Source organism: Bombina bombina, chromosome 3 (genome assembly GCF_027579735.1).
Source record: "Bombina bombina isolate aBomBom1 chromosome 3, aBomBom1.pri, whole genome shotgun sequence".
Lineage (NCBI taxonomy): Eukaryota > Metazoa > Chordata > Amphibia > Anura > Bombinatoridae > Bombina > Bombina bombina.
Genome location: NC_069501.1, coordinates 152751890 through 152772287, shown reverse-complemented (window position 1 = coordinate 152772287; position 20398 = coordinate 152751890). Strand labels below are relative to the sequence as shown.

Below are 20398 nucleotides of genomic sequence, written 5' to 3'. Positions count from 1 at the left end.
CTGGGCTGGCAAAATTATTAAAGAATGCTCGCCATTGCTTCTGTTTCCCTGGCGGAATAATCTAAAGCCACTTTTTACCCTGAAAACATGGTGTCTAACTAAGGGGCATGTGACAACTAAGCCTACCTGCCCAGCCGTGACTATGGGAAGACTGCGGGCATGAGGGGTTAATAACTTAGCCTCTGGTTCCCTTACACCCCCAAATCCTGCCAACACCACCCCAGATTAATGTTACTTTCACTACCAAAAGTTTTGAATAAGGTGTCTTGGAAACCCAATAACTCACACGACTAACAATTAGGTATCTTGACCTTAGCCTTATCTTATTCAGATATTAGAGCCCAAAGACAGAATTAGATTATTAATATTTTAACAAAAGACCTGTTGCACACTGGCAAATTACAAAACAGAAAACATATAAAAAACTTGGATACAAAGTCACAGTTCTTGAAAATAAAATGGGACATAAAATAAACACAATACCTACACTTTGCACCTATCACTAAGCTTCCTGTAGGTTTGTGGGAACTTCCTTCAGATGTTTTTACATGGTGTCCCAGTAAAGTTCTAATATGATGTTGCTGTACATTCAGTTATATCCCTAAATCTTCCTTTGTCTTGTCAAAAAACACCCCTTGTTAAATATGACCACGTTTGGAATTCTTTATCTAACAGTACTAAGATGTCCCAAGCACAACAGGAGTGGGGGGGGGGGGGGATGGGGGTCTTTAGTTCAATGAAGGCTAGGAGTCAAACAGATCAAGATAACCCTGGCATTGCTGGGAAACTACACCACCTCTGCTGGGTGGCCATTCCAGGCATTAACTACTGTATCCTGAAAGGGAGTATACATTGTTTTGTTATGGGGAGAAGATGCACACATTACAAAAGTGCACTATAAAATTTTAAAAATATTACAAAATGAATAATTGAACCATTCACACAAAAATACGCAGAAAAAAAAATGTGTTGTTAAGGTGCATCAAAAATCATAACAAGATTCTTCACCAAAAATCATATTTTAGCAAAAACATATTTGTATGTAAATTAAATATGCACAGTGTAAACAATAATTTACACTGGATGTGTAAAAATCACTTAATTCGTATTTAGAAGTACAAAATACAAAGCGTAATTTTTGTTTTTTCGTACAATGAGCTGACATGGGCGTATATGAAAATGTCTCTCTAATCCTAGAGTAATTCTGTGAAGATTTTCCCTCTACAGATCTCAGTTTTTTCTTGCAAACTAAAAGAGGGAAAGCTTTTCTCGGAATACTGAAAATACTTATAACCCTAATAGAAAAATACATGCATACAAAAATATAGGCGATTGTAAGATGCTATACGCAGAAAGCAGCGCAATGTGATTTATATTGGCTGCAGGATTTCATTTTTAAAGTGCACCCACTGCAGAGCAAAGTTTCCCTTTCCAGCGAGCTCCATTATTTTCAATAGGACTCATCTTGCAACGCAGGGACTGCACTTTTTTTATTTTTTTACGATAATTCCACCAGGGCAACCCCTGCGAGGGTCGGCATGAAAAACCACATCTGATCTAGCGAACTTTAGATCATCAGGCCCTAGGTGTGATTTTCTTTTATGTCCTGCCTGCTGTAAAACATTTTTTATTAAATTTGTAAATTGTTACATACATTAAAGTGAAGGTAAAGTTACGTTAGTCTCTATCCAGTAATCCATTAATGTATCAAAAATAATATAGGTCTCATTCATCATTTATTTTAATTTGGCGTTTTAAGCAAGTTATAAACATTTTTCAGGCAATTTACTAACCTTGTTTATTCAACCCGTAATTTATTTATTTATTTTCCTTGCGATTACATTCTCCGATCGTCCTATTGAAATTTAGTCCGTTAGGCGGCCGTGACTAGACATCATCTGCCCACTCATTAAACAGCGCATGCGCTACCTCTTTTTTAATTACATTCAACACCTCGCGCTCTCCCGTTTCACACATGCGCTCTAGTTCCAGGTAGGGAATCCCTTAAGATGAAAGCGAAATCGGCGATTAGAGACAGAGAGCAGGTGGGACCGCTCTTTACGTCACAAAGCTGGAAACACGGAAATAGGGGTTGGGAGGAGTCGGCTACGAAACACTAGGGATTTACAAATATAAATATTTTTAAAACTAGACATGAAATATAGAAAAATTCTTAGCGATTACATTATAGTCATATTAACAAATGCATAGCTGTCTTCAATAAGTAAACTTTACCTTCACTTTAACCCCTAGATGCCTTTGGACATTCCATGCCGTCCGAACAGCACTGGGCTTTAGCGCCATTAGGACAAATGAAATGTCCTAACTTTTGTGACCTCCTGCAACCTTCTACTTTTAGACAGTGGGAAATCCAAATGGGGGGAGTACCTAGCATCGTAGGCAGTCCCCCATGATCTGATCAGGGCATTGATGATCGCGTGATTTCCTTTATCAAGCAAGTGTTTACATTGAAACTTTGTTACGAACTTCAGCCCTTGCCCCACCCCGACCCCCGGCATGTAAGGGTTAAATTATATTCATTTTTTTTATTTATATTTTTGGTAGTAAACAAATCTGTTATTTTTATCAAATGTTTAAAGATGGGTAGAATTGAAAGCCTAATAACTGATATAGAAATTATTAACTTCATAGCTTCCATCTGTGACAAATACAGAAAAAAAATCCATTGATGGCCTTTTGTGTTTTGTATGGAATACGTGTGTACAAGAATAGTGCATTTATGAAATCTCTGCATTTATTTAACCTGGCCAGGACACTTTTTTTACTCTAAGTGACAACATAGTTTCCAGTGATGGCCAAGTTATGAACACCTGGTGGCTGCAGATCAATATTTTAGAAGGATTAAAGGGACATGACACACAATTATTTTTTTTCTTTTGTGTTTCAGATAGATCATTGATTACTTATCAATTTACTTCTATTATCTAATTTGTTTTGTTCTCTTGGCATCATTTGTTGAAAAGGATACCTAGGTAGGGTCAGGAGCTGCTGATTGGTGGCTGCACATATATACCTCATGTTATTGGCTCACCCAATGCATTTAGCTAGCTCCCAGTAGTGCATTGCTGCTTCTACAACAAAGGATACCAAGATAATTGAGAAAATAACATAATAGCAGTAAATTGGAAATTTGTTTAAAATTGTATTCTCTATTTGAATCATGAAAGATTATTTTTTTCTTCATGTCCCTTTAAGGGCTGCATATAAATAATAGCTATTAAACACACAAGTAATAGTATACCTCCTAAAATTATCCAGTGGCAAAGGGACAGATTTAGCTACGGTTGTACCCTCTATCTGCTGTTCTTCCCTTTTTGTTTCTTGCTTTATTTTTCATGTGGCCCTTGGGCTGCCAGTTAGACATCCCTGATCTAGACTAAGGGGGACGGCACCCAACGTCTTCTAATCTTCTTAAGTAAAATGATCTCCATTTCCCATGGTACCTGTTTTGTTTTTAAGTTTATAAGAAAAAAAAATAGATTATGTTAATTATTATTATTATTATTATTATCATTTATTTGTAAAGCACCACAAAATTCTGTAGTGCTGGGTACAGAGAGAGGGTTATACAATGACAATGATTTGTGATGATACAATTTCAAAACAGACTACACAAATCTATTACAGGAGGAAGAGGGCCCTGCTCCGAAGAACTTACAGTCTGTAGCTTAATTACTGATGTATAGAGTGGATTCATAAGGAAAACAAATTCTGAAGCACTACAATTGCACCCAATTAATCCAAAGAGCACAAGAGAGCCCAGAAATTTGCTTTGAGCGGCACCTTGGTTACCATTGCTGATGTAGGCTATGCATATGATAAAATGTTGACGTTTTAGGAAAATAATTGTGGTTAAAGGGACACTGGACCCATTTTTTTTTCTTTCGTTATTCAGATAGAGAATGCGATTTTAAGCAACTTTCTAATTTACTCCTATTATCGTTTTTTTTTCTTCATTTTTTTTTGTATCTTTATTTAAAAAAGCAGAAATGTAGTATACAAGCCAGCCCCTTTTTTGGTTCAGCACCTTGGGTAGCGCTTGCTGATTGGTAGCTACATTTAGCCACCAGTCAGCAAATGCTACCCAGGTGCTGAACCAAAGATGTGCCGGCTTGTAAGCTTATATTCCTGCTCTTTAAATAAATATACCAAAAAAGGGAAGAAAAAGTTATAATAGGAGTAAATTAGAAAATTGCTTAAAATTGCATGCTCTACCTGAATCATGAAAGAAAAAATGTAATTTAATATCCCTTTAAGTGTAGGCTTTTTTAACATTTAGAATCTCAGTTGTTTCTAATTGAGTATCTAGCTTTACATATCTGCAGCTGTGGAATACAAATCCACCTTTGCCAAGCCCCTTCCTCTAATACCTCCTGCAAAGCCTCTTTACCAATGAAGCAACATAAGGGTGGGTTTAGGGGAAAGAGAGTTAATGTCACTTGATTTCATGTGTGATGCCGGCAGGGGCTGTCGGTAACATGACGAACAGATTGGGGGTCAAGCAGTCAACGCAGCAGGTCTTCCTATAAACAACACTTTCTTACACACATATACAAACACACATATACAAACACACACACACACATATATATATATATATATATATATATATATATATATATATATATATATATATATATATATATATATATATATACAAAGACAACAAAAAACGAAGACTTTCAGGATCTATTTCAACCAAGTGGTTTATTCAGGCATAGGGATTAAGTCACTCAGTGGTGTACAAGGTGAGGTGTTGTAGATCTGACGCGTTTCGCGCATGTGCAATGCGCTTCATCAGAGAATAATATAATTATTATATATATATATATATATATATATATATATATATATATATATATATAGCCAAAAGCTGTTTGTCCCTAAATTTATGGGCTGGCTCCTAGATTTTGAACACATTTTTTCCCCCTAAATTGTATACATTGTGCTAACACGCTACATGAGAACCCTGGTTATGTTTATCCTATCTCCATTTGTATATATCCATTAAGGCTAGCTGTAAATGAGTTTGTGCACTGCTCTAATCAATCACTGACTAGTATGTAGATGGTTCCTGCATTTCACAGTATAATTGGCTTCCATAACGTGACAGTTTTCACAGTAAAGCATGAAAATAATAATTATTCTTATGCCCCATTATAAAGTCTTTTAGAGAGTATTTTTTAACTATATTGCAGTGGGGGGATTTTTTTTTAATTTTTATTAAACTCATGTAATGCTTACTGTTTTTGTGATTTGTCACTGTCCACAAGACATGTTAGCCCATGAGTAATGTGCCCTAGGAATAAAAAAAGGTACAAAGATGAATTTCCTATTAGTTTCAAAATCAGTTTTAGCTTATCCTTTTTACATAACCAAAAATATTTAGCGAGTTTCATGTGCATGATAGAATTGTTTTTGTGTTAAAGACATAAAAAAAAAATGTTGTTAGTCATATGCACACTTTCCTTCTTAATACAGGGAGAGTCCACAGCTGCATTCATTACTTGTGGGAAATACAGAACCTGGTCACCAGGAGGAGGCAAAGGGACCCCAGCCAAAGGCTTAAATACCTCCCCCGCTTCCCTCATCCCCCAGTCATTCTTTGCTTTTCATCACAGGAGGATGGCAGAGAAGTGTTGGAAGATTCGGATTAGTCTCTTATGGAGTTTTAAGTAGTCTTGTCAGCCTCTCAGAGAGAGCAATGACGAAAGTTAGAGTCTGGAGATGCAGCAAGAGTCTTTCTGTGAACCCGTCCAGACTCATATTAACAGCTCCTTAAGCAATCAGCGTTGACGAGTTTCGCTGCCTGCTTTCTTCAATCAAGTCCATGGGGCCTATCTATCAAGCTCCGAATGGAGCTTAAGGCCCCGTGTTTCTGGCGAGCCTGCAGGCTCACCAGAAACACCAGTTATGAAGCAGCGGTCTAAAGACTTCTGCTCCATAACCCTGTCCGCCTGCTCTGATGAGGCGGACAGGAATCGCCGGAATTCAACCCGATCGAGTACGATCGGGTTGATTGACACCCCCCTGTTGGCGGCCTAGACTGCAGGGGGCGACGTTGCACCAGCGGCTCTTGTGAGCTGCTGGTGCAATGCTGAATACGGAGAGCGTATTGCTCTCCGCATTCAGCGATGTCTGTCGGACCTGATGCGCACTGTCGTATCAGGTCCGGCAGACATATGATAAATAGGCCTCCATGTCAGAAACGCTGCTCAATCTGTCAAACTTGAAAGACCGTGTCACTGTTACACGGCATAGATTCCGGTAAGATCATTTAATCATTTAAATTTTTACACATATTGCAAACGCTAGAAGACAGGGTCACAGTGTGGCTCCTTTTATCTTTATGGAATCAGGGGTTAATATTTCCTGAGAGGGATTATGAACAGTTGGGTTTAATCATATATGCTTTATTTGATTTTATGCTGCTTTATGTGTAAGATGTTTATGGGCTCATAGGCTGAGATGGAACATACAGGTTTCACTTTCACTTTGAAGGTTGCGCAGCTTAAAAGCTTGGCACGCTTTTTCTCATAGCAGGGACGGTCCTGAATTGCACACCATGTGACCAGAATGGTTGAGGCTTCCTTTTCCTTTCTCTTGACCGAGTTACGTAGAGGAGTTTTATCTCTGTTCTGTCTGGGTCATAGGAGGTGGTGAGTGCCCCAGCCATTGGGGGTATAAAGGTGCTGTTTTTTTTATTTAAAATAAAGTAATGCCTGTTTATATTGTGAGGGAGCTCTGGAATATCCGCCCTCTCAATAATGTTCCATATGCCATGATAAGGGCAGTATATAATGGATGATATTCTGGTACAAGCACCATTGTTTCGTCTGGCGGAAGTCCTTTTGGAATCTCTCCTCTTTCTTTTTCGGTTCCACGGAGGGAAGATAAGTTGAGAAAGGCGTTCTCTTATTCCATGCACCAGGGTGGAATTCCTGGGCACTATAATAGATTCCATAGACATGGAAATATTTCTAACAGACCAGAGAAGTTGCAAGCGGGCTTCAACATGTCTTACCCTCCAGACCTCCTTAAGGCCATCTGTGGCTCAGTGTATGGAGGTGATTAGTCTCATGGTGTCCAGCATGGACATGGTTCTCTTTGCCAGGTTCCACCTCAGGCCGTTGCGACTGTGCATGCTGAGGCAGTGGAACGGAGATCATTTGGATCTGGACAACCGGTCGAGAGAATCGCTCTCTTGGTGGCTCTCTCCAGATCACCTGTCCCGAGAGACATCCTTTTTAAGACCATCCTGGGTGACTGTGACGACGGACGCAAGTCTATCAGGATGGGGAGCTGTTTGGGATGCCAAGAAGGCGCCAGGCCTGTTGACGCAGGAGGATAGCTCTTTCCCGTTCAACATTCTAGACCTTCGGGCAATATTCAATGCTCTGAAGGCTTGGCCCCTACTTGGTTTGTCCCAATTTCTCTAAATTCCAATCAGACAATATAACCTAAGTGGCTTACTTCAACCATCAGGAGGTAACGAGAAGCTCCCTAGCAATGAGGGAAGTATCTTGGATTCTGGAGTGAGCGGAGACTCACAACTGTTCGCTGTCAGCGATCCACATTCTGGGTGTGGACATCTGGGAAGCGAATTTTCTCTACAGACAATCCTTTCATCCAGGAGAATGGTCTCTCCATCCCGAAGTGTTTGCGGAGATATGCAACAGGTGGGGAACGTCGGAGATAGATCTCATGGCATCCTGTCTCAATACCAAGCTACCCAGATATAGGTCGAGGTCCTGGGATCCTTAGGCTGAGCTAATGTATTAGCGGTGCCTTGGTGGTTCAATCTAATTTCTCTTTTCCTGCCATTACCACTCCTTCCTTGAGTGGTGGCTTGAATCATACAGGAGCAGGCGTCAGTGATACTGATTGCTCCATTGTGGCCGCAAAGGATATGGTTCGCGGATCTGGTAGGGATGTCATCATCTCCTTTCTTGGAGGTTACCTTGTCGCAGGGGTCTGCTGCAACAAGGCCCCTTTTCTTCATCAAAATCTAAATTCTCTGAGGCTGACTGTGTGGGGATTGAACACTTAGTCTAAGCCAAGAGAGGGTTTTCTGAGAGTGTTCTCTGATACTCTCATTTAAGCTTGAAAGCCGGTTACTCGTCGCATCTATCATAAGGTGTGGAGGACCTACTTATTCTGATGTGAAGAGTGTGGTTTGTCCTGGCACAAAGTAAAGGTTGTCAGGATTCTTTATTTTCTCCAGGAGGGACTGGAGAAGGTCCTCTCAGCTAGTTCCTTGAAGGGACAGATTTCGGCCCTGTCTGTTTTACGGCACTAGAGGCTTGCTGAGCTTCCGGATATACTGTCTTTTGTTAAGGTTCTGACTAGGATCAGGCTGGTGTTTAGATCTAATGCTCCTCCTTGGAATTTGTTAGGTCTGAGATCGCCGGGGTACCACTTCATAATCTTTATAATAATAATCAGTATGTTACATTTATCACTGGAATTGAGTATTTCACATTCAAGGCCTTGGAGAGCAAGAATCAGACATGCACACACGATGGAATCTAAGTCTGCTCTAATTTATTCTTAGCAGGGCTGGATTATATATTACAAATCACATACATGTAACGACACAGAGGGTCTTCATACACGCCCCCATTACAAATGAGGTAATACAACTTAACAGACATAAAGTCCTTTGTATAAGACTGGAGACATTCATCCTTGAAAAACAAGATAATATAGGAATGTAAAAATGCTCTTAGCTGCATGGTTACGTTAGTAACAAGATAAGGATTTTACTCCCCAAAGACAGATATATAACAAAATACAGAAAAACAGTTCAATATCAGTACAACAGTTCATAATTAGTTCATCATGGCTTCTTAGATACAAAATGGCAGCACTATGGTTATATATTCTAACAGAGTTTAAAGCTTGTTCTTAACGTTTGAGCCTATGCATGAGGTTGACATTAAGTTGTGGTCTTGGAAGGTTCTTTTTCTACTAGCTGTTACTTCTACGCGCAGAGTCGCTGAAATCGCTGCCTTTTAATACGACCCTCCTTATCTGGTGTTCCATGCTGATAAGGCTGTTCTACGATCTAAGTTAGGATTCCTTCCTCAGGTTGTGTCAGATCACAACATCAATCAAGAAATTGTGGTTCCTTCCTTTTGTCCTAATCCTTCATCATCGAAGGAACGTTTACTGCATAATATGGATGTGGTTCGTGCCTTGAAGTTCTATCTTCAGGCTACGAAGGAATTTAGACAAACTTCTTCTCTGTTTGTTATATATTCTGGGAAGTGTAGGAGTCAGAGGGCCTCTTCGACCTCCTTATCTTTTGATTGAGGAGTATCATCCGCTTAGCATATGAGACAGCGGGACTAAAGCCTCCTCAGAGGATTATGGCTAATTCTACGAGAGCAGTGGCTTCCTCTTGGGCCTTCAAAAATGAGGCCTCTATGGATCAGATTTGTAAGGCGGCTACCTGGTCCTCCTTACATACTTTTGCTAAATCTTTTTGATGGGTTTGTTTCTGCTGAAGCAGCCTTCAGGAGAAAGGTTTCTCCAACATAGGTGTGTCCGGTCCATGGCGTCATCCTTACTTGTGGGATATTCTCTTCCCCAACAGGAAATGGCAAAGAGTCCCAGCAAAGCTGGTCACATGATCCCTCCTAGGCTCCGCCCACCCCAATCATTCTCTTTGACGTTGCACAGGCAACATCTCCACGGAGATGGTTAAGAGTTTTTTGGTGTTTAAATGTAGTTTTTATTCTTCTATCAAGTGTTTGTTATTTTAAAATAGTGCTGGTATGTACTATTTACTCTGAAACAGAAAAAAGATGAAGATTTCTGTTTGTAAGAGGAAGATGATTTTAGGAGAAGTTACTAAAATCGATTGCTGTTTCCACACAGGACTGTTGAGATGAAGTAACTTCAGTTGGGGGAAACAGTTAGCAGACTTTTCTGCTTAAGGTATGACTGGCCATATTTCTAACAAGACCATGTAATGCTGGAAGGCTGTCATTTCCCCTCATGGGGACCGGTAAGCCATTTTCTTAGTTAAATAAAAGAATAAAGGGCTTCAAAAGGGCTTAAAAAACTGGTAGACATTTTTCTGGGCTAAAACGATTGCTTTACTAGGCATATTATGCAGATTCTAACTATTAATGGTTATTATAATCTTGGGGATTGTTTAGAAAAACGGCAGGCACTGTGTTGGACACCTTTTTCAGATGGGGGCCTTTTCTAGTTATAGACAGAGCCTCATTTTCGCGCCACTAATGCGCAGTTGTTTTTGGAGAGCAAGGCATGCAGATGCATGTGTGAGGAGCTAAGAATCACTGAAAAAGCTTATAGAAGGCATCATTTGGTATCGTATTCCCCTCTGGGCTTGGTTGGGTCTCAGCAAAGCATATAGCTGGGACTGTATAGGGGTTAAATGTAAAAACGTCTCCGGTTCCGTTAATTTAAGGGTTAAAGCTCTGAAATTTGGTGTGCAATACTTTTAATGCTTTAAGACACTGTGGTGAAATTTTGGTGAATTTTGAACAATTCCTTCATACTTTTTCACATATTCAGTAATAAAGTGTTTTCAGTTTGAAATTTAAAGTGACAGTAACGGTTTTATTTTAAAACGTTTTTTGTGCTTTGTTGACAAGTTTAAGCCTGTTTAACATGTCTGTACCATCAGATAAGCTATGTTCTATATGTATGAAAGCCAAGGTGTCTCCCCATTTAAATTTATGTGATAATTGTGCCATAGTGTCCAAACAAAGTAAGGACAGTAATGCCACAGATAATGATATTGCCCAAGATGATTCCTCAAATGAGGGGAGTAAACATGATACTACATCATCCCCTTCTGTGTCTACACCAGTTTTGCCCACACAGGAGGCCCCTAGTACATCTAGTGCGCCAATTCTTATTACCATGCAACAATTAACGGCTGTAATGGATAACTCTATAGCAAATATTTTATCCAAAATGCCTACTTATCAGAGAAAGCGTGATTGCTCTGTTTTAAACACTGAAGAGCAAGAGGACGCTGATGATAATTGTTCTGACATACCCTCACACCAATCTGAAGGGGCCATGAGGGAGGTTTTGTCTGAGGGAGAAATTTCAGATTCAGGAAAAATTTCTCAACAAGCTGAACCTGATGTTGTGACATTTAAATTTAAATTAGAACATCTCCGCGCACTGCTTAAGGAGGTATTATCTACTCTGGATGATTGTGACAATTTGGTCATTCCAGAAAAGTTATGTAAGATGGACAAGTTCCTAAAGGTTCCGGTGCCCCCCGACGCTTTTCCTATACCCAAGCGGGTGGTGGACATAGTAAATAAGGAGTGGGAAAGGCCCGGCATACCTTTTGTTCCCCCCCCTATATTTAAGAAATTATTTCCTATAGTCGACCCCAGAAAGGACTTATGGCAGACAGTCCCCAAGGTCGAGGGGGCGGTTTCTACTCTAAACAAACGCACTACTATTCCTATCGAAGATAGTTGTGCTTTCAAAGATCCTATGGATAAAAAATTAGAGGGTTTGCTTAAAAAGATTTTTGTTCAGCAGGGTTACCTTCTACAACCAATTTCATGCATTGTTCCTGTCACTACGGCAGCGTGTTTCTGGTTCGAGGAACTAGAAAAGTCGCTCAATAAAGAATCTTCGTATGAGGAGGTTATGGACAGAGTTCAAGCACTTAAATTGGCTAACTCTTTAATTTTAGATGCCGCTTTGCAATTTGCTAGATTAGCGGCGAAAAATTCAGGGTTTGCTATCGTGGCGCGCAGAGCGCTTTGGCTAAAGTCTTGGTCAGCGGATGTGTCTTCCAAGACAAAATTGCTTAACATTCCTTTCAAGGGTAAAACATTATTTGGACCTGATTTGAAAGAGATTATTTCAGACATCACTGGGGGAAAGGGCCACGCCCTCCCACAGGATAGGTCTTTTAAGGCTAAAAATAAGCCTAATTTTCGTCCCTTTCGCAGAAACGGACCAGCCTCTAATTCTACATCCTCTAAGCAAGAGGGTAATACTTCACAACCCAAACCAGCCTGGAGACCAATGCAAGGCTGGAACAAGGGTAAGCAGGCCAAGAAGCCTACCACTGCTACCAAAACAGCATGAAGGGATGGCCCCCGATCCGGGACCGGATCTGGTGGGGGGCAGACTTTCTCTCTTTGCTCAGGCTTGGGCAAGAGATGTTCAGGATCCTTGGGCGCTAGAAATAGTTTCTCAAGGTTATCTCCTGGAATTCAAGGAACTACCCCCAAGGGGAAGGTTCCACAGGTCTCAATTATCTTCAAACCAAATAAAAGGACAGGCATTCTTACATTGTGTAGAAGACCTGTTAAAAATGGGAGTGATTCATCCAGTTCCAATAAGAGAACAAGGGATGGGTTTTTATTCCAACCTGTTCATAGTTCCCAAAAAAGAGGGAACATTCAGACCAATTTTGGATCTCAAGATCCTAAACAAATTTCTCAAGGTTCCATCGTTCAAAATGGAAACTATTCGAACGATCCTACCTACTATCCAGGAAAATCAATTTATGACTACCGTGGATTTAAAGGATGCGTACCTACATATTCCTATCCACAAGGAACATCATCAGTTCCTAAGGTTTGCTTTTCTGGACAAGCATTACCAGTTTGTGGCACTTCCATTCGGATTAGCCACTGCTCCAAGGATTTTCACAAAGGTACTAGGGTCCCTTCTAGCGGTTCTAAGACCAAGGGGCATTGCAGTAGTACCTTACTTGGACGACATCCTGATTCAAGCGTCGTCTCTGTCAAAAGCAAAGGCTCATACGGACATCGTCCTAGCCTTTCTCAGATCTCACGGATGGAAGGTGAACAAAGAAAAAAGTTCTCTGTCCCCGTCAACAAGAGTTCCCTTCTTGGGAACAATAATAGATTCCTTAGAAATGAGGATTTTTCTGACAGAGGTCAGAAAATCAAAAATTCTAAGCTCTTGTCAAGTACTTCATTCTGTTCTTCGTCCTTCCATAGCGCAGTGCATGGAAGTAATAGGATTGATGGTTGCAGCAATGGACATAGTTCCTTTTGCACGAATTCATCTAAGACCATTACAACTGTGCATGCTCAGACAGTGGAATGGGGATTATACAGACTTGTCTCCGACGATTCAAGTAGATCAAAAGACCAGAGATTCACTCCGTTGGTGGCTGACCCTGGACAATCTGTCACAGGGAATGAGCTTCCGCAGACCAGAGTGGGTCATTGTCACGACCGACGCCAGCCTGGTGGGCTGGGGCGCGGTCTGGGAACCCCTGAAAGCTCAGGGTCTATGGTCTCGGGAAGAATCTCTTCTCCCGATAAACATTCTGGAACTGAGAGCGATATTCAATGCTCTCAAAGCTTGGCCTCAACTAGCAAAGGCCAAATTCATAAGGTTTCAATCAGACAACATGACGACTGTTGCATATATCAATCATCAGGGGGGAACAAGGAGTTCCCTGGCGATGGAAGAAGTGACCAAAATAATTCAATGGGCGGAGGATCACTCCTGCCACTTGTCTGCAATCCACATCCCAGGAGTGGAAAATTGGGAAGCGGATTTTCTGAGTCGTCAGACATTCCATCCGGGGGAGTGGGAACTCCATCCGGAAATCTTTGCCCAAATAACTCAATTATGGGGCATTCCAGACATGGATCTGATGGCGTCCCGTCAGAACTTCAAGGTTCCTTGCTACGGGTCCAGATCCAGGGATCCAAAGGCGACTCTAGTAGATGCACTAGTAGCACCTTGGACCTTCAACCTAGCTTATGTATTCCCACCGTTTCCTCTCATTCCCAGGCTGGTAGCCAGGATCATTCAAGAGAGGGCCTCTGTGATCTTGATAGCTCCTGCGTGGCCACGCAGGACTTGGTATGCAGACCTGGTGAATATGTCATCGGCTCCACCATGGAAGCTACCTTTGAGACAGGACCTTCTTGTTCAGGGTCCATTCGAACATCCGAATCTGGTTTCCCTCCAACTGACGGCTTGGAGATTGAACGCTTGATTTTATCAAAGCGTGGGTTTTCAGATTCTGTAATAGATACTCTGATTCAGGCTAGAAAGCCTGTAACTAGAAAAATGTACCATAAAATATGGAAAAAATATATCTGTTGGTGTGAATCTAAAGGATTCCCATGGAACAAGATAAAAATTCCTAAGATTCTATCCTTTCTACAAGAAGGTTTGGAGAAAGGATTATCTGCAAGTTCTCTGAAGGGACAGATCTCTGCTTTATCTGTTTTACTTCACAAAAGACTGGCAGCTGTGCCAGATGTTCAAGCATTTGTTCAGGCTCTGGTTAGGATCAAGAACAACTTATAATAGATCAGATGCTCCTATATGTTAAGTTAAAAAACATTTAGTTTACTGATAACATTCGACAATGTGTGTGTACATAAAATACATAAAAGTCCTTTAAAACACAGTTATAAGACAGAATGTAAAAACAAATCTATGGTACCAATATGTGCACATAAAAATTGGGGGGTTCCAGAATACAGTCTTAGTACTGAAGAATGGTCATAAGATCCTATTTTATATCGACTTGGTAGAGTGTTCCAATAAAAATACAAGAATGTTTCGTGAATTAAAATGTGAAAAAATTAAAATTATCGAAAAAGATATAAAAATCAAAAAATATCAAAAATACAAACTGTGTGATATCACAACTGTGAAAAAATGAAAAAAATATAATGAAAAAATATATATATGAGGTGTTTCAAAAAAATACCTTAGTGATAGTCAAATATATCCTTAAAAATAGTGATATATATAAAAATTGTAACAAAGGTGTAACAGATGTTCCCAAAAAATCGCTGATAACTCCAAATTAGTGATAATAAAAAAGTCTATTGTGACTTAAATGTGTCCAAAGCATATATCCAAACAGGTGTGGTTGTACTGTGTGGGTCCTCTTCTTGAGGTGTGTATTTAGAACTCCATTATAATATCTTGAACCTAAAAAATAACGAGAAAAACGGACATAGTGCAATAAAGCTACTAACCAATAATTGTAGAGAAAATAAACTCACCAATATGATCCTGAGCCGTAATACCAGTTAGCCAACGCGTTTCGGTTCACATAGAACCTTTCTCAAGACTGGTATGGGCTCTATCGTATGTCTGCCTTAAATGTGTTTGTATGGCCAATAGGATCGGGTTAGTTTTTGCGCCAAAAATTTAGTGCGCCAAAAATTCCCGCCAAAATGTGCCGTTACGAAAAAGATGCTTTTTTTGGTTATATATGAGGCTTGATTAATGCTTTCCTTCTTATATGTTTTATAATTATATATCTGTTCCATTATCGTCCTTATCCTTATATTTAATATGTCTAGTTAGCCGGATGTTTATGCCGGATGTTTATGCCGGAAATGGGGATTAACCGGAAGTGACATCATAGTTCGTATGCGCACTTCCGGTTGGCGCATATTATACTTCTCCCCACAGAGAATATATCTCTGTAGATAACGTTTATTGGTATTTGGCTCAGGATCTGTATACATATTGAAAAATGATAAAAAATGTTAAAAAATGGTGGATTTCATTAAACACAAACGTCAATGAATTGGTCCAATCAGGAGCACTGAAATTATATACAAATAAATACAGAAATACAGAAGATCCATTCTGGAGTACCAAAAAATATACATACATATATGTTAAAAATGCAGATGCAATACAATAAAAATACATAATTACACAAAGGGAAATACATATCTATATTAAAAAAGGGGAATACCTATTTGTATAAAAAACGTATATTAAAAAGATTGTGTATAGAGCTATTCAAATGGATCCAATAAAATAAAATGAAATAAAATCATATGTTTTTATTTCATCGGTCTGTTATCCATTAATTAGGAACATACAGAACTATAATGAATCAATAGGGACAGATGTATGCCTATAAATCACCTTAAAGACCTATAGGAAGGAAATACGTTTCCTGTGTTACTTAGAATCTGAGTCTAATGGTCCAACTGTACGTTGGTCACAGTGGACCCTAATTCTGGTATACAGGTATATGTGTACGTATGTGTGTAAGACAATGTCTATATATAAATGACTTTTGTATAGAGAGACGTACAATATAAAAATATAAGACTGAGAGTGGTGGGATAGGGACGGGAAGAACAAAAAGCAATAAATTACAATATTAAAACAGAGGTAAAACTGCTAGGTTAAAACATGGGTTAAGACATTGGTGGTTTTAGGAAAAAAGTCAGTGGTGTCTAAAATGCCAGTAGTTTCTAAAATCTAAAATTTTAAAACTTAAAACTCCAAAGGACCAAACTCTCACAATACACAAGTTCAAAAAAGTCTAAGCTGGATGGCCCTTTGGTATATTACCACAATTTTCACCCATTACATAGGGGGTCAGATATGGGGTTATCATAGTAGATGGAATATTTCCGTACTGCTGTTTAGACCTCTGGGGAAGATGCAATCTAGCTGGAAAATCCACTTCGATTCTACTTTCAGTAGTTGTCTTTCAAAGTCTCCCCCTCTCCAATTTTTTAAAGGTCTACTGATGCCCATATATGTAAAAGTTTTATTGTTACCATTGTGGACTTCCTTAAAATGTTTGTATAGTGGAAAGTCCTCCTTGCCCCACTTTATCTGTAAGAGGTGCTCTCGAATTCTATCTCGGAGTTTTCTGGAAGTTTGTCCTATGTATTGGAGTCCGCATCCACATTCAATTAGGTATATGACGCCCGAATCCTGGCACCTGATCATTTCTTTCATACTGAAAGATTCTTTTGTGATCTTAGACTCAAACGTCTGGCTCTTCTTCCCGTGTTTGCAAGCCTTACATAAATGGCATGGAAAAAAACCTTTTACTGGTTTGCCGTATACATCGTTTACTCTAGTCTTTCTGATTGCTGTCGGTACGCTGGGGGCAATCATAGTTTTTAGATTTTTTGTTTTCCTATAAATGAACGTGGGGGATTCTTCTAGATCTTTTCCAATAATGTTGTCTTCCTTGAGAAAATGCCAGTGTTTCTTAATTATCTTTTCAATTAGAAACTTATTCTAATATTTTAATTTTTTTTTTTTTTTTTTTATGATGGATCTTTATGATGGATCTATATTAAAAAATTCCATCATAATCTAACCAAAACACAGATGGATACAATAAGAAGCCTAGAAGATAACAAAGCTATTATAGTAAAGCCGGCCGATAAGGGAGGGGGGATTGTTATTTTAAACAAAGAGGATTATAATAAGGAGTCAGACAGAATTCTGGGGGATCGAGAAACTTATGAGATCCTGGGTTCGGACCCCACAGAAAGATATAAAAGGGAACTAGACTCCATACTACTATCAGCTAAAAGGAAAGGAGTAATCAACAACCATGAATACAGATACATATCAACACAACATCCGAGGATACCTGTATTCTACTACCTTCCCAAAATCCACAAGAGGCTGAACAACCCCCCCGGTAGGCCTATCATATCGGGCATAGGCTCAAACTCTTGTAATCTATCGGAATACATAGACAAAAGACTTCAAAAACATGTTCAAAAATTACCCTCGTACCTCAGAGACTCAACTGAAGTCCTAAACATACTCAATAACCTAGAATGGAATAGTCAATACATTCTAGCTACTTGTGACGTAACTGCTCTCTATACGAGCATCCCTCACAACTTGGGTCTAGAAGCAGTTAGGTACTTTTTAGAGAAGGACACAGAACTGAGTCAGGAACAGAAAGTATTTGTCCTGGAAGGCATCTCATACATCCTCAGCCACAACTATTTCAGTGACAGAGGTACATTCTACAACCAGAAATGCGGAACAGCTATGGGGACCAGGTTTGCGCCTAGCTATGCCAACTTGTACATGGGCAAGTGGGAGAACCTATTTTGGGACTCCTGCCCAGCAGGCGCAGACCTGGTCCTTTACAAGAGATACATAGATGACATCCTCATTGTGTGGAAGGGGTCCGTTGACCTCCAACACACTATAAGTGTGATGAACAACAACAGAATGAATTTAAAGTTCACACATGAAATAAGTAAACATAACATCCACTTTCTGGACTTAAACATAAATGTAAAACAAGGGAAATTATCGACATCCACATACTTCAAGGACGTAGACTGCAGCAATTACATCCATCAAACCAGTTGTCACCATCATAGATGGAAATCAAATATCCCGAAAGGACAACTGATGAGGATTAGGAAGAACTGCTCTGACACAGACAAATGGAAAGAACAGTCTGAAATCCTGAAAAAAAGGTTCCTGGACAGAGGATACGACGAAGATACTATACATAAAACAATAGAAGAAGTGGGGAAAATGGATAGAAGATCGATGCTGGAGTATAAAGGAAAGACAGCACAGGGAAGCAAGACCATAAAGGTACCTTTCATCTCGGAATACAGTGAGAATAAGTTTCTAATTGAAAAGATAATTAAGAAACACTGGCATTTTCTCAAGGAAGACAACATTATTGGAAAAGATCTAGAAGAATCCCCCACGTTCATTTATAGGAAAACAAAAAATCTAAAAACTATGATTGCCCCCAGCGTACCGACAGCAATCAGAAAGACTAGAGTAAACGATGTATACGGCAAACCAGTAAAAGGTTTTTTTCCATGCCATTTATGTAAGGCTTGCAAACACGGGAAGAAGAGCCAGACGTTTGAGTCTAAGATCACAAAAGAATCTTTCAGTATGAAAGAAATGATCAGGTGCCAGGATTCGGGCGTCATATACCTAATTGAATGTGGATGCGGACTCCAATACATAGGACAAACTTCCAGAAAACTCCGAGATAGAATTCGAGAGCACCTCTTACAGATAAAGTGGGGCAAGGAGGACTTTCCACTATACAAACATTTTAAGGAAGTCCACAATGGTAACAATAAAACTTTTACATATATGGGCATCAGTAGACCTTTAAAAAATTGGAGAGGGGGAGACTTTGAAAGACAACTACTGAAAGTAGAATCGAAGTGGATTTTCCAGCTAGATTGCATCTTCCCCAGAGGTCTAAACAGCAGTACGGAAATATTCCATCTACTATGATAACCCCATATCTGACCCCCTATGTAATGGGTGAAAATTGTGGTAATATACCAAAGGGCCATCCAGCTTAGACTTTTTTGAACTTGTGTATTGTGAGAGTTTGGTCCTTTGGAGTTTTAAGTTTTAAAATTTTAGATTTTAGAAACTACTGGCATTTTAGACACCACTGACTTTTTTCCTAAAACCACCAATGTCTTAACCCATGTTTTAACCTAGCAGTTTTACCTCTGTTTTAATATTGTAATTTATTGCTTTTTGTTCTTCCCGTCCCTATCCCACCACTCTCAGTCTTATATTTTTATATTGTACGTCTCTCTATACAAAAGTCATTTATATATAGACATTGTCTTACACACATACGTACACATATACCTGTATACCAGAATTAGGGTCCACTGTGACCAACGTACAGTTGGACCATTAGACTCAGATTCTAAGTAACACAGGAAACGTATTTCCTTCCTATAGGTCTTTAAGGTGATTTATAGGCATACATCTGTCCCTATTGATTCATTATAGTTCTGTATGTTCCTAATTAATGGATAACAGACCGATGAAATAAAAACATATGATTTTATTTCATTTTATTTTATTGGATCCATTTGAATAGCTCTATACACAATCTTTTTAATATACGTTTTTTATACAAATAGGTATTCCCCTTTTTTAATATAGATATGTATTTCCCTTTGTGTAATTATGTATTTTTATTGTATTGCATCTGCATTTTTAACATATATGTATGTATATTTTTTGGTACTCCAGAATGGATCTTCTGTATTTCTGTATTTATTTGTATATAATTTCAGTGCTCCTGATTGGACCAATTCATTGACGTTTGTGTTTAATGAAATCCACCATTTTTTAACATTTTTTATCATTTTTCAATATGTATACAGATCCTGAGCCAAATACCAATAAACGTTATCTACAGAGATATATTCTCTGTGGGGAGAAGTATAATATGCGCCAACCGGAAGTGCGCATACGAACTATGATGTCACTTCCGGTTAATCCCCATTTCCGGCATAAACATCCGGCATAAACATCCGGCTAACTAGACATATTAAATATAAGGATAAGGACGATAATGGAACAGATATATAATTATAAAACATATAAGAAGGAAAGCATTAATCAAGCCTCATATATAACCAAAAAAAGCATCTTTTTCGTAACGGCACATTTTGGCGGGAATTTTTGGCGCACTAAATTTTTGGCGCAAAAACTAACCCGATCCTATTGGCCATACAAACACATTTAAGGCAGACATACGATAGAGCCCATACCAGTCTTGAGAAAGGTTCTATGTGAACCGAAACGCGTTGGCTAACTGGTATTA

General features: G+C 39.2%; 1 protein-coding gene across 2 annotated transcripts in view; it reads left to right on the top strand.

Annotated features, from left to right (window-relative positions):
• Positions 1–20398, top strand: part of USP25 (ubiquitin specific peptidase 25) — a 458760-nt gene that overhangs the window by 387379 nt on the left and 50983 nt on the right. The gene's annotated exons all lie outside the window — the stretch shown is intronic.